General features: G+C 23.7%; 1 protein-coding gene across 1 annotated transcript in view; it reads right to left on the bottom strand.

The window, feature by feature from the left end:
- The window catches only part of LOC129614075 (neurogenic locus protein delta), a 164,741-nt gene that overhangs the window by 58,121 nt on the left and 93,913 nt on the right, over positions 1–12,707 (bottom strand). The gene's annotated exons all lie outside the window — the stretch shown is intronic.

The following is a 12,707-nucleotide window of genomic DNA, read 5'->3' on the forward strand; positions in this document are numbered from 1 at the left end:
TTGAAATATGAAAAATGAATTTTATTGAAGCGCATAAATTTTAAAATCGCTAAATCTTTAAATTTTCATTTTTTTCTTATTTTGCATTTTTGTTTTTTTTTTCCCCGCAAATATAAAGATATAGTTAATGATAACCCTTTTTTTTTATAATATTATTGCTATTTAATTTAAATTTTATTTGATGGTGATATATTGGTGTCTTATCTTTTCTCTTTGTAAACCTTTATTCAAAAACAGAAAAATAGCCGAAGGAATAAAATTTGTTTTTTTTTTTTTTTTTTTTGCTCTGCAAACAAAGAAGGAGCAGCAGCCAGCTACCTTGTTACTAAAATAATTTCAATATTACACTAAAAGATGCTTGATTTGCTTTAACTTTATTTTAAAGTTAAAATTATGCAATATAAATATAGATATACTTATTCCATACAAACATATACACATAATAGCATAAGTATATGGACATGTATAAATGTATGTACGAAATTTTCATTGATTATCGCGAAAAAAAGAAGAATAAATAAATAAAATAAATAAAACAGAAAAATTCAATGTCCCAGAATATCAAAAATATGCGAAAATATCATCTTTGCTTTAATGCAAGTAAAAAAATCAAAAAAAAAAAAAACGAAAACCAAATTACAGAAATCCACAAAAAAAAAATAAAACTAAAAGACGAGAAATTTTTTTTTTTTATTAAAGGAATCCATGTTTTTAATGGTTTCCACTTGACTTAAACTTCATATTATGAACGTGTTACATTGTGCAGATTATCTCTTAAAGGTATCCTAAGGTGAAGTAATTCGATTTTACTTCATTTTCTGATTATTTTTGTTGTTATTATTTTTAATGTTACTGTTGTTGTTGTTGCAGTTTTGGGGATATATTGCAAAGTGAGTTCGAAAAGTTCAATAAATGCATAAAATTTTATGTATATATTGCGCTTTAAATCCCTTAAATTTTTTTCTTTTTTTTTTATTTATTTTCGTACAGTGCACATTCATTGTCATATTGTGTATATGAAGTGTATATATAATTGCAAATTTATACATGTATTTATATTTTATATTAAACTTGTTCCGATGACGACGCTGATATGATGTCTTGATGGCCCTTCTTTAAAATAATTTTTTTTTTTCTTTATTTTTTACCTGATCACTTGAATATTTTAAATCTGTGTGTTTCTTATTTTGTTTTTTGTTTTTTTTTGGATCGCTATGATGATGAACCGCAACGGTAGACATAATAACAGCTCATGCAAGATCATTTTCAAGAAAAAACAAAAACAAATTATAACAAAAAAAAAAATTTTTTTTTTTGATAGGAGAAAAAAATATAATCAAGGTAAAGGGAATAAACTTTTATACTGATATGCACGTGTACATATACAAACATACATACATGTGTTTATATTTGTAATATGCAAAAAAAAAAGGTAAGAATATAAGACAAAATTTCATAATATATACATACACATTATTATGTATGTTTGTACTCAATTTTGTGCATACTCGTATAAGAATTACAGAAGATTTTGACCTTTTTTATGATCTCTTTTGGAAGATTTATTAATCTCTTCAATAAAAAAAAAAAAACATAGTGTAGAATAAAAAAACGAATAAACCGAAATTATTTTTTAACCAGTTTTTTTTTAAATATTTAAAAAAAACCTTGTATTTACTCACTTATAACTTAGTAATTTTGAGAAGAAAAAAAAATTAAAGAGATTCGTTGAAAAATTACAACTATAATGGTGGCTACCAAAACTATCTATAAAATTAAATCAAATTTTTCCTTTTTTCTTTTAATACTCGTACCAATAAATTTTAAATTGAAAAACTTTTGCATGCCATCATCTCATCTCTTTTTCTAGATTAGGTACCCTACGAATGCATTCTTTCTACACTTACTTCTTAAACGTCTGTATATGAAAATTAAAAACTGATTAAAATGGAAAAAAAGTAATAATAATTAAATGAATATATTTTAATAATTTTTTTTAAGAAAAACGCTATATAATAATGACAATGTGTTTAAATTAACAAAATTTTAATTTTCTTTAAGAGTTCTAATTGTTTGTAATACAAAACTCATTTATATTGAGGTCATCAGTTCGTTTAGTAACTGGAACCTTTATCGAAAAATTAAAATTTAAATTTAAATATCATGTAAAAGTTTTAAAAAAATATTTTTTTTTATTAAAATATGAAAACATTTCTTCAATGGCATAAGTATGTACGAACATATTATTTTTAAATAAAAATTCCCAAAATTATTTTTAAAAAAAATTTTTTCCTCTTTTTTTCTTCCAAATATAGTTGGTCAACACCTACAATAAGCAATTGCAAAACAAAAGTCAAAAACACAAATTTTAGTCGGCAAAAAAAAAAAGAAGACTTGCAGGCATTCGTACACACACACACACACCGAAAAAAGACAAGATATTTTTTTCAAAATCAATCTAGGTTTAAAATTTTCCAAGAATTTTAATATATCCCAAGACAAAAACAAAATTATATTAAAGTCTGACCCATAAAAAATGAAACAAATGAAAAGAAAAAAAAATTAAAGTAACAAAATTCTTTTATGACCTATTTAGTAACCCAAAATGACAAGGCAGGATGAATTATTTTTAGATTGTTTCAATGATCAATTCGATCCTTTCTGAATAACAGAATTTTAAACCTAAAACATAACAAATACAAAAAGTAACAATTCATCAAAAGATTCTATAAAAATTGTTTTTGATTTTGAAAAAAAAAATTTTAAAAATTCTTAAAAATGATATAGAAAAGGAAAAAAAATAAAAAAAAAAATTAAATAAATAATACAGAAAAAGATCATGTCTTATACAGAAGTTCCCTCTAGTTTCTACAATCTTTGTACGTTTCAAAACAATAACGAAGAATTCAAGACGAATTTCAGTTAAAAGAAAAAGGGACTACAAAATCTTATTCTATTGTAGGAGGAATTTTTGATTTCAACATTTTTTAATTTAAAAAAAAAAAACAAAGAGGAAAAGGTCTTCTTTCCGAATAATCGATACAAAAGAAATAATTTTTAAAATTCCTTTAAGAATTTGTACAATAAAATTTTTTATAAAACAAAAAAAATATTTTATTTATTGCGTACATTTTTCAAAGGACTCATGTAAGTTTTTGTTATAAATGTTTTAAAGGTTTTTTTGTTCCCTTTAAAGGTTACCAAACCAGCATTTTTAATTAAATTAGTATTACGCTAAAATATGAGCTATAATGTTTTAATAACGTTTAATGTTATTAATTTCAAAATTTAATTTTATAATTAATTTAGGTGTTTAAATATGAAACAGGTCAAACATGAACGTAAAATGAATAACCCTCATCTGTCTCATTTTTCTTGTCATACCTTAAATGATTATTGAATAAATCTCAAAACTTTCAAATTTTCTGTTATGAAAATTCTATTGTGACGATTTCGGTTCTGATCGTCTATTTTCTATGGTTCACTATAGTTGGTAAAGAGCAACATAATATACAGGCATGAAATTTAATTCAACTTCTACTTCCAAATATATTACTCTTAATTTGTTACATAGTAAAACCCTATTCAAAAATCAATTCCCTAAAAAATTGTTAATATCTGGAAACCTTATCTTCTTTTCATTTTAAAAAATTAAAATTTTAATGTGTTCGTGTTAAACATTTTACTTCTTAAATTTTATTGTTTTCATTTCTTTAAAGAATATTTTCATTCTATCCAAAGGATATTTCTCCTTACATCTGTCCATATTTAAGGAAAAGAAAAATAGACCGCAAAATATTTTTTTAAGGGACTTTATTAAAAAATCATTCCTTTGAAAAGAAAGAATTTAAGCATAAGAAGAATAGAAACGATTTAAAATTATATTGTCAAAAATAGTAGGTAAGAACCTGAGAATTGAATTCAAGAAGATTTATTGGTTAATTTTCAACTAATTTCTATAATATAGTGTCCAATTTTCGAAATCGAACAGCTTTAAAAAATAAATGTTCAGTTTTTATAATTTTATTTTTTTTCTACTTCGTAAGAATTTTCACACCGTTATTTGATGATTCTTAGTAATTCTGAATGAATATTTAATTCATGAAAATTGATTTTGAATAATAAAATTAAAAAAAAGATTAATTTTATGAGATGAATTTCATTTCTTAGTGATTTTTAACTTATGATTTAAATATGCGCTCTATATAACTATATTTATAACGAAAAATCCAACTTGAAAAAATATTCTTTGAATTTTTAAATAAAATAAAATTCTCTAAGCATTTTTAAGCTCCTCCAAAAATTTACGTGAGCAATATATATAAGGAAAACTGAACAGTAATGTCGTAATTCGAGTTTATTATAAAAAATAATTTCTGTTTTTATCAGTACGATAACATTAATTTATATAAGGTTAATGATTTTTTTATTAAGTGCCATATTACATCACTTATTCTGAATACTTTTTTGAATAAAAATTTTTCCAAAATTCATTTTAATCTGATTAATGTTTTCTCAATTTTATTTTTTCTGCATAAAACTTCAAAACAATTACGTATAAATAATAAAACCTGTCTTCTTGTGTGGTAAATGTGTATCGCATGCGTACTACACAATATTTTCCATTAACTAAACGAAAAGCAAAAAAAAACACAATTTAAATATTAAAACAACAACTAAAACTATAAAACATTGCTCTTTCATTCATAAAATTTCATCCTGTTTGTGAAATTTTTTACTGTTTTTATTTTTTTCATTTAATCTTAAATATCCTTGAATTTAAGGAAATTGACAAAAATATTTTTTATATAAATTTTTATTTAAAAAATAAAAGACACATAAAAAAATCACAAAATTCCCTCTCTTGCATGTTTTTAAACTGCAAAGCAAAAAAAAAAAATAAAAAGAAGAAAATAAAAAAAAAACATTCCAATAAAAATTCAATGGTGGTGGCCTTATACTTTGCCAGTTGGTGCGGTTTTTTGATGAACAACTCATTTCATTCTTTATTATATTATCATTTCCCCTTTCCTCTACATTTAAAACAAATATTTTAACTATCTTATACTTCATTCAACAAAAAAAATACATACACTTGTACTGAACAAAAAAAAAAGAACAAGAAACGGAGCCTTAAGGGATTAACGAAACATATAGCTGGCAACTGGATCAGGAAAAACATTATATTGAAAATATTTTGTGCGAAATAAAAAAAAAACAAACAAAAATGTCCTTGCTAAAAATAAACACTTGAAAATTTCTGCTCTTTATTAGCAGGGAGAAAAAATAAGTCACAAAAGGAAATAGAGGGTGTTTATACATAAGAGTTCATATAGAAGAGAAGAGTGTCAGGAGTGTGGAATTAGTGTAAATTTACACTATCAATTTTATATAAAAAAAAAATTTATAAAAAATCTTTATTTTCTTTATTTTTACTTTTAAAAAAAATAAAGTTGGGTCAAACCAATGGTTTGTATTGTAGCACTTTTCCCTTCAACAAGTGAAAATTCTGCTTTTAAATACAGTCTATCACACTATAAAAATTATACCTATCACACTATAAAAATTATTTTCATTCATATACAAAACTATTACTAGGATTGCATATATTTAGGATGACGCTTATATGCAGTCTTTGAAATAAAGCAAAAATTAACATAAAAAGGGGTTAACATAATGCTCGATTTTAAGGGTTAATTGTGTGAGTTAAGAAAAATAATTATATTTTTTAGTGTCACGAAATTTACCGTTAGCTTTTTGCGTTTATAAAAATTTGGAAAAGCTTGCGGTTTCGGAAATATAGGGTGTCAAAAATTCAAATTTTACGATTTTCAAGAGGCGATAACTTGAGAGGGGGTGGAGATGGAAAAAAAATTTCTTCTAACGAAATGAACTATTTGTTAATGTCTAAAAGCCCCTAAAATTTCAAAGTTCTAGAATATAGGATCTAGAAGAAAAACGACATCAAAAATTTGGAAAAAAAGGACTTTAGATAACGGTAAATTTCAACGGCCATTTTGTTTTTCTAAAGTTTAACTATAGTATACCGCGCTAGGGGAAGCAAGCCGCTGCCTTTCTGCGTTTGCAAAATTTCAAAAATACTTATGGTTTCATTGCAACAAATATTTAAAAAAGGCCATTTTTAGGGTTTTGGGGGGGTATAACTTCTAGAGGGGGGGAGATAGGTAAAAATTTTGTTCTACGAAAATAAGTTTCTAGTAAAGATCTATGTATATATAAAATTTCAGCTTTCTATCTTTAAGGGTGTAGAAGTTTTGTAAACAGACACACGGGCAGACGGACGGACGGACGGACGGACGGACGGACGGACGGACGGACGGACGGACGGACGGACAGAGTGAAACTAATAAGCACTTTTTTCAAAAAATTTTTTGGAAAAGTGCTAAAAACACGACTGAATGAATGGCTGGATGGATGGATATTTGATACAATTTAAGGGTTTTGACATGTTTTTAGGTTTAAAATCGCTGTCATTCGAATTAAAAATGTATAAAACAAGGGTTTCAAACACCGATATGATACAATTTTTATACTCATGTAAATGATAATTTTGGTTAAAAAAAAAAATAAATAAAAAAAATAAAAAAATTAAAAATGGAAATAGTGGAAGGGGTGTATTAAATTTCCGATTAATGTGTAATAAATAAAATCCGTTTGAATATTATTGAATCAATGAAGGCGCTATAAAATTGTTTATTGTGCTAAAAATCAGAACAATAAAAAAAAAATAACACTCGCGACTTCGAAAACATTTTTGTTGTTTTATTATTTTGTTATTTTTTTTAAATGTATTTAACAAATGTTCAAAATTTTAATGATCACAACGATTAACGAACATTATGCTTGAGCGCTGTTGAGAGATTTAATTTAACAAAAAAATTCACATATGAATTCAGTTGCTAATAAAATTTTTGCAGGTTTAATGCGTATCAGATGAGAAATTTGCTTTAATATTTAAGGCTCTAATTTTATATTCATTCGATTTTAAAAACATAAAACTGTTAATGTTGTATAAAACAAAAACTCCAACTTCTTTCATACCATAAATTGATTTTAGTGTCCGGTAACAAATAAAGTGGCTAATATTACAAATCACATAAATAACCTCTTATCAGTATTAAATAATAGATTCGTCGATCAATCAAATCTGAGACAGAAATGCAACACATTAACCAATATACTATTGTTCAATACACTAAAATTTGTTTAAAGGCATATATACATGCTTATAAAAAATTGACATGCTAGGAAAACTACATTTTTGTTTTCAACTTGATCTATAATTAACCTCAATGTTAATTAAATTGGAAATATCTACTTATCATACATTTTTTATTTTAAAAACTTGTTTCCTTAAATCACTTAAAATTTCCACCAGCGCTTTTTGAATAGCCAGTCTTATACAACAAAAAAAAAAAAAAGAAATCATAAAACATTTAGTCGTATATAGATTTCATTTGATTTTTTATTTTTTTATAAATTAAATCTCATCTTGAATAACATTTAACAGCCAAGTCTGAAGAAAAAAAAAATATAAAATATAAAATTAAAACTAATGAAATGAAATTTAATTAAAAATAATTAAATTCTGATTAAAATGGAGTCCCTTGTTTTGTAAATATTTAATTATCAAACATTTTGCGGCAACTTTTTCTTTATCATACATTTATAAATGTATGTATATAAACTACATTTAACATAACATTTCATACAAATGCAATGTAATGCAGTAATACAATTACGAACAACAGGAGTTCAAAATTTAAAAAAAAAAAAAAAAAAAACTTTTTTTTTATCTGATTTGTACTTAAAAATTATTAATAAAATGAGTATTTCTCTTTCATTTTGTCCTCTACATGTTTAAATAAGCCGACAAACTTATTAACTAAAATTTTCTATATATTTTATACTTTTATAAAAAATTTTAATTAGAAATTATAAGTAACCCTGCTATTTTAATGATAATCTTTTATAAAAAAAGAAAAATATTATACAAAAATTTCACTTTAATATGTACTAGGAAGTTAAAAAGTAGGTACTTATGATTTTAACGATTTTAAGTACTCATTTGAAATTAATGTAATTAAAGAAAAGAAAGGTTTTAAAATTATTTTCAAAAAAAAAAAGAAATAAAAATTATTTTAAAATTAAATCTCTGTTTAATTTTTACAAAACTCATTTACAACAAAACAAAAAATAAAATTTGGCAACCCGTTGAGTTCGAAAATGTTAATCATGAAAACAAAAACCGAGAAATATTGGAAAATCTGCTAAATCACTTATAAAGTCTTGGAATGGACGAAAATTACTTTTTATCTAAAATAATTTAAGAGCTAAAACTCAATGCCTCTTTAATAAAATAATTTCACTTAAGATAATGATAACAATGGTTCAATGTAATTATTAAATAATTATAATATTTAAAATATTATAAAATTTATAAATAAAAAATATAAAGTATTTAATAGTAATTAAGTGCTAACAAACAGCTGCATAACAGTAATCTTTGAAAACAGAACTCAACACCATACTGATAACAAAGAGAATAGCAAAAATTAATAATTTATTCATTTTACTATGATTATGAAAATTATGCGGGCCACCTCTTATAACCCTGTTTTTTTTTGACCTTGATTAAAATAGAATTTAAAGATGAAAACTTAAATAAATTACAGGTTTACCAACATTAATGCATTTATGCAATAAAAAACATGATTTTCCGCTGGTATAATACCGATTTTATAGCATACACACCATAATTTATTTTTGACTGGACAGTAATGACAAAAATGATGCTTTACAAATCAAAATTAAAAAGACGAGTTTCTTTTTGTTTTTTTTTTTTTCATTTTTTTTTATTTAATAATTTCATTATACTAATTTTTTGTTCACAGCATTTAAACGGTAAAAAAAAAACAGAATAGTTATTTCTTTTTGTTTTCTTTTACCGCTTAAAGCTTTTCATTTATTACCACTTTAAATAGTTACTCTACTGATTACTGTTTTAAATACAAAGCGGAAAAAAAATGAAAACTTATTTATACAGGTACTAGCTGTTATCGCTGTTACCACTACTGATATTATTGTTGTCTTGTTTTAAATAGACGCCGCGTGAACAACAGCAACATTATGTGTAGTAATAATAATAACCTACTGTGACGCTCTGTAATAGTTTAATCAAGGTATGAGATCGTCTATTATGGGTATGAAATGTAAGAAAATTTCATCAAAAATGTATGCGTGCTTTTTTTGGTTTGGAATGTATTCGTTTGTTAATACGGTTATAGTATGGTGGTAGGTATCAACACGCTACTATTAAACGATAAGAGAAAAAGCGTGTTCAATTTATTTCTGCTAAAAATTTTATTATCATTACTCTTTTTGTTTTGTTGATTTTTTTTAGATGTTGTTGCTTTCTGATTAAAATATGTACATGGCGTTATACGCAGGTGCTTTTTTAATTGTTTCACATATTACGCGAATATTTTTGCTAAACGATTTTAAAAATTACAAAAAAAACGTAAAGAATAAAATAAATAAAAAATTAATTTATTCAAATTTATCATTCTACATAGGTAACTAGTAATAAGTTCTACTTAAAGAACTAAAGCAGCCAATTTATAATGTACAACATATTGAAAACTCTACATGTCTCTTCCCCTATCTCATTCACGCTTTAAATTTAATAGAGCTGGTGCGAAATGAATTGTAAAGTCTTCAATATAAAAACTAACGTAAACTGGCGGAAATTTAGATGTTAATATGTAACATATATTTTTATTATAGAAATTCTTCTCTTTCTTACCTCACTTTTCACAAAAACATATCATGGAATTATAATGATAGAAAGAGAGAGACAGGGAGAGAGTAATTTTAAGGCGAATAACAGATAAACGAAAACCAGTTACTAAAATATAATTTTTTTTTTTTCAAATTTTAATGTTATTTTACTATTTTTGGTAATGTTTCGAAAATTTTTGAATTTTATTAATTCATCTTTCAATTTAAGTTGACCATATTAACATAATGAAATTTCACATTTTATGAAAAATAAACCATTTTGTAAGCGAAATAGTTTCGAAACTTAATTGACAATAATTATCAAGAAAATTTTTTGTTTAGTACATAATTATATTTGTACTATTAAGAGCAATTCATAATTGGGCTTATCAGAAATTTTGTAATTAAATTTAAAGAAAATATAATAGAACGTAAGTATAAAAAATAAGAAAGTTTAATAACCATTTTTTAATACAACATGTTTGAAACACAACATGGTTCATACATGTACTTAATACAAATTTATGCTGTACCGTTAACGCAATCGGTAATACAAGTCCATTTCTTTTATTTGCAAAATTTGTTATTGTGCTATTGGGAATTGTATCTGTATTTTTTCGGATATTAAATTTGAATTTATGGCCTTTCAATTAAGAACATTTTATAATTTATATCATTGTTAGTTCTTCCGGCTGGAACTAATAATAAAGTGAAGTCAGTTTAAATTGATAATGTGAATTAGACTTTACTTCTAAATAAATAATAAAAATTTAATATTTGCCACAGGTGAACATTGAAATAGTAAATTTTTAAAAAATATTATAATTTTTTTTATTTTAAAGATGATCAAATATGGGTAATATAAAAAATGAAAGCTTATATACGCTAATAATATGTATATATACACTATGAAAAACTAGTTTGGTAAGCTTAAAATTTAAATTACTTAAATGGTAATTAAATTAAAGTAATTTAAAAATAGAAAGTAAAAAAAAGAAGCAAAATTTAATAAAAATCTTCATTTTATTATTATTTAAATTAATGAGTTTTTTAATTTTTAATAAAAATTCTTCATTCTGGGCTATAAGAAAGGACTAGGTATTTGAATTTTTTATAAATACTTTTTAACTACACTTTTTTTATACTCATTTAGCGTTTGGCTTTTTAACCTCTATGAAATCAGGTATATGAACGTAAATTATGTTTGGATTAAAAAAAATTCTGTAAAAAATTTTTAATTACTTAAAAAAGTCTAAAAGATTTCTTTTTGTTTAATTATATTTTATATTCAAAATCTAGCTAGAACTTAAAATCATATATGGAAAAGGTTAAAAGGTGAATCAATTTCCTTTTTAAAAATATTTTTCTCCTGAACATTACTGAAATATCACAAAATTAATTTAACAGTTCTATAAAAGGATGTAAGAACAATAAAACACAGTGAATTTTGTCTCGACTGCTGTATCTTTTACACGCTTTTTAAAATTCTAAAATCTTTCTCTTAATTATAGAAAAGCTTCTTCATATTTTATAATTTCTATATATGTACATATGTATGTTTTCGTTTTTTTTTTTCTGAAGAGTCATTCAAATCCAATATATGTATACCATTAAAATTTAAAGTGAAAAAAAATTTTTTAATTAAAATTTCTACCGTGTCTCTCAACAATAATTAATGCTATAAAATCAGCCCTTACAATTCTATTTTTTATGTTATTAAAATTTATACAAAGATTTTATGTTACGGGTGAGTATTCCCTTATCATTTCATTCACTTCATTTTTTTCTTACGTTATAATTCGAAAGGAAAATACAAATCCTTTAATGCAAGTAAATTTAAAAAACAAAAATATTTTTTTTTCTTTAAAGACAAAAAATAAACCAAAAGATGGCACTAAACTTCCGGCATCTGAGGCACTTTTTTTTTTATTCTCTTAAAAATTGTTTTTATTTTATTTTTTTGTCGAATAAATAGAAATTAAAACAAAAAGAAAAAATAAGAAAAAAATGCAGTAAATAATTTTCGAGTGTCTCATTCATTTTCATATTGGAATTGTTGTTGTTTTTACATATACAAAATTTTAAATAAAAAATTCATAAAGGTTTTATATTAAAGTGCACAGATTATACCCTTCAAGGAAAAGAAATATACATACATATATATGTACACATAAATTTAGATATATAGAAGTATGCATAAACAAAAAAAAAATTCAACCAGGATGCGCATTTTTTTAAGTACTTTTTCTTTTTATTTCTTTTTTAGCTCCTTTTTGTTTTGCTCACAAAAATTAATTCTTTTGTAGGGATATAAATAATCAGAAAAATTACCAGACCGGAAGCATTTCTTTTTTACACATAATATGTTTATATGTATATATACATGTATGTGTGCACGTACGTATACACGAATGTGATGTATCTTACATTTGAAATGATAAGAACTCAAATATTTAAATATTTCAAGAAAAAAAAATCTAAAAGGGATACAAATTATAATCAACAAGCAAACAATAAGTAAAAATACCAAAAATTAAATGGGAAATTCATGAAGTACAATGAAAAATGTAAATGAACGGAAGAAGTAAATTGTGAATTCTAATGTAAAAAAAAAATTACTTGAATCAACACCCAATTTCTTTGATTTTTCGTTAAAATTGTATGTATATAGCAGAAATTACTTATGCTCGCTCATCTTTTGATAATAATCGAGTAATATTTTTAAAGTTTCAACATTCAAATTGATTTTAATACCGATATTTTAAACAAAATTTGTACCTTCATTTTCAATTTAGCATAATGTTTCCCGTATACTAGCAAAGATACTATAAACAAATACACAAATAACAAAAATATTTCGGCATTATTTTTTGTCTCTAACCTTAATAAAAATTAATTGTTTTTAT

Source organism: Condylostylus longicornis, unplaced genomic scaffold (assembly GCF_029603195.1).
Source record: "Condylostylus longicornis isolate FDR11 unplaced genomic scaffold, ASM2960319v2 ptg000100l, whole genome shotgun sequence".
NCBI classification, from domain to species: Eukaryota; Metazoa; Arthropoda; class Insecta; order Diptera; family Dolichopodidae; genus Condylostylus; species Condylostylus longicornis.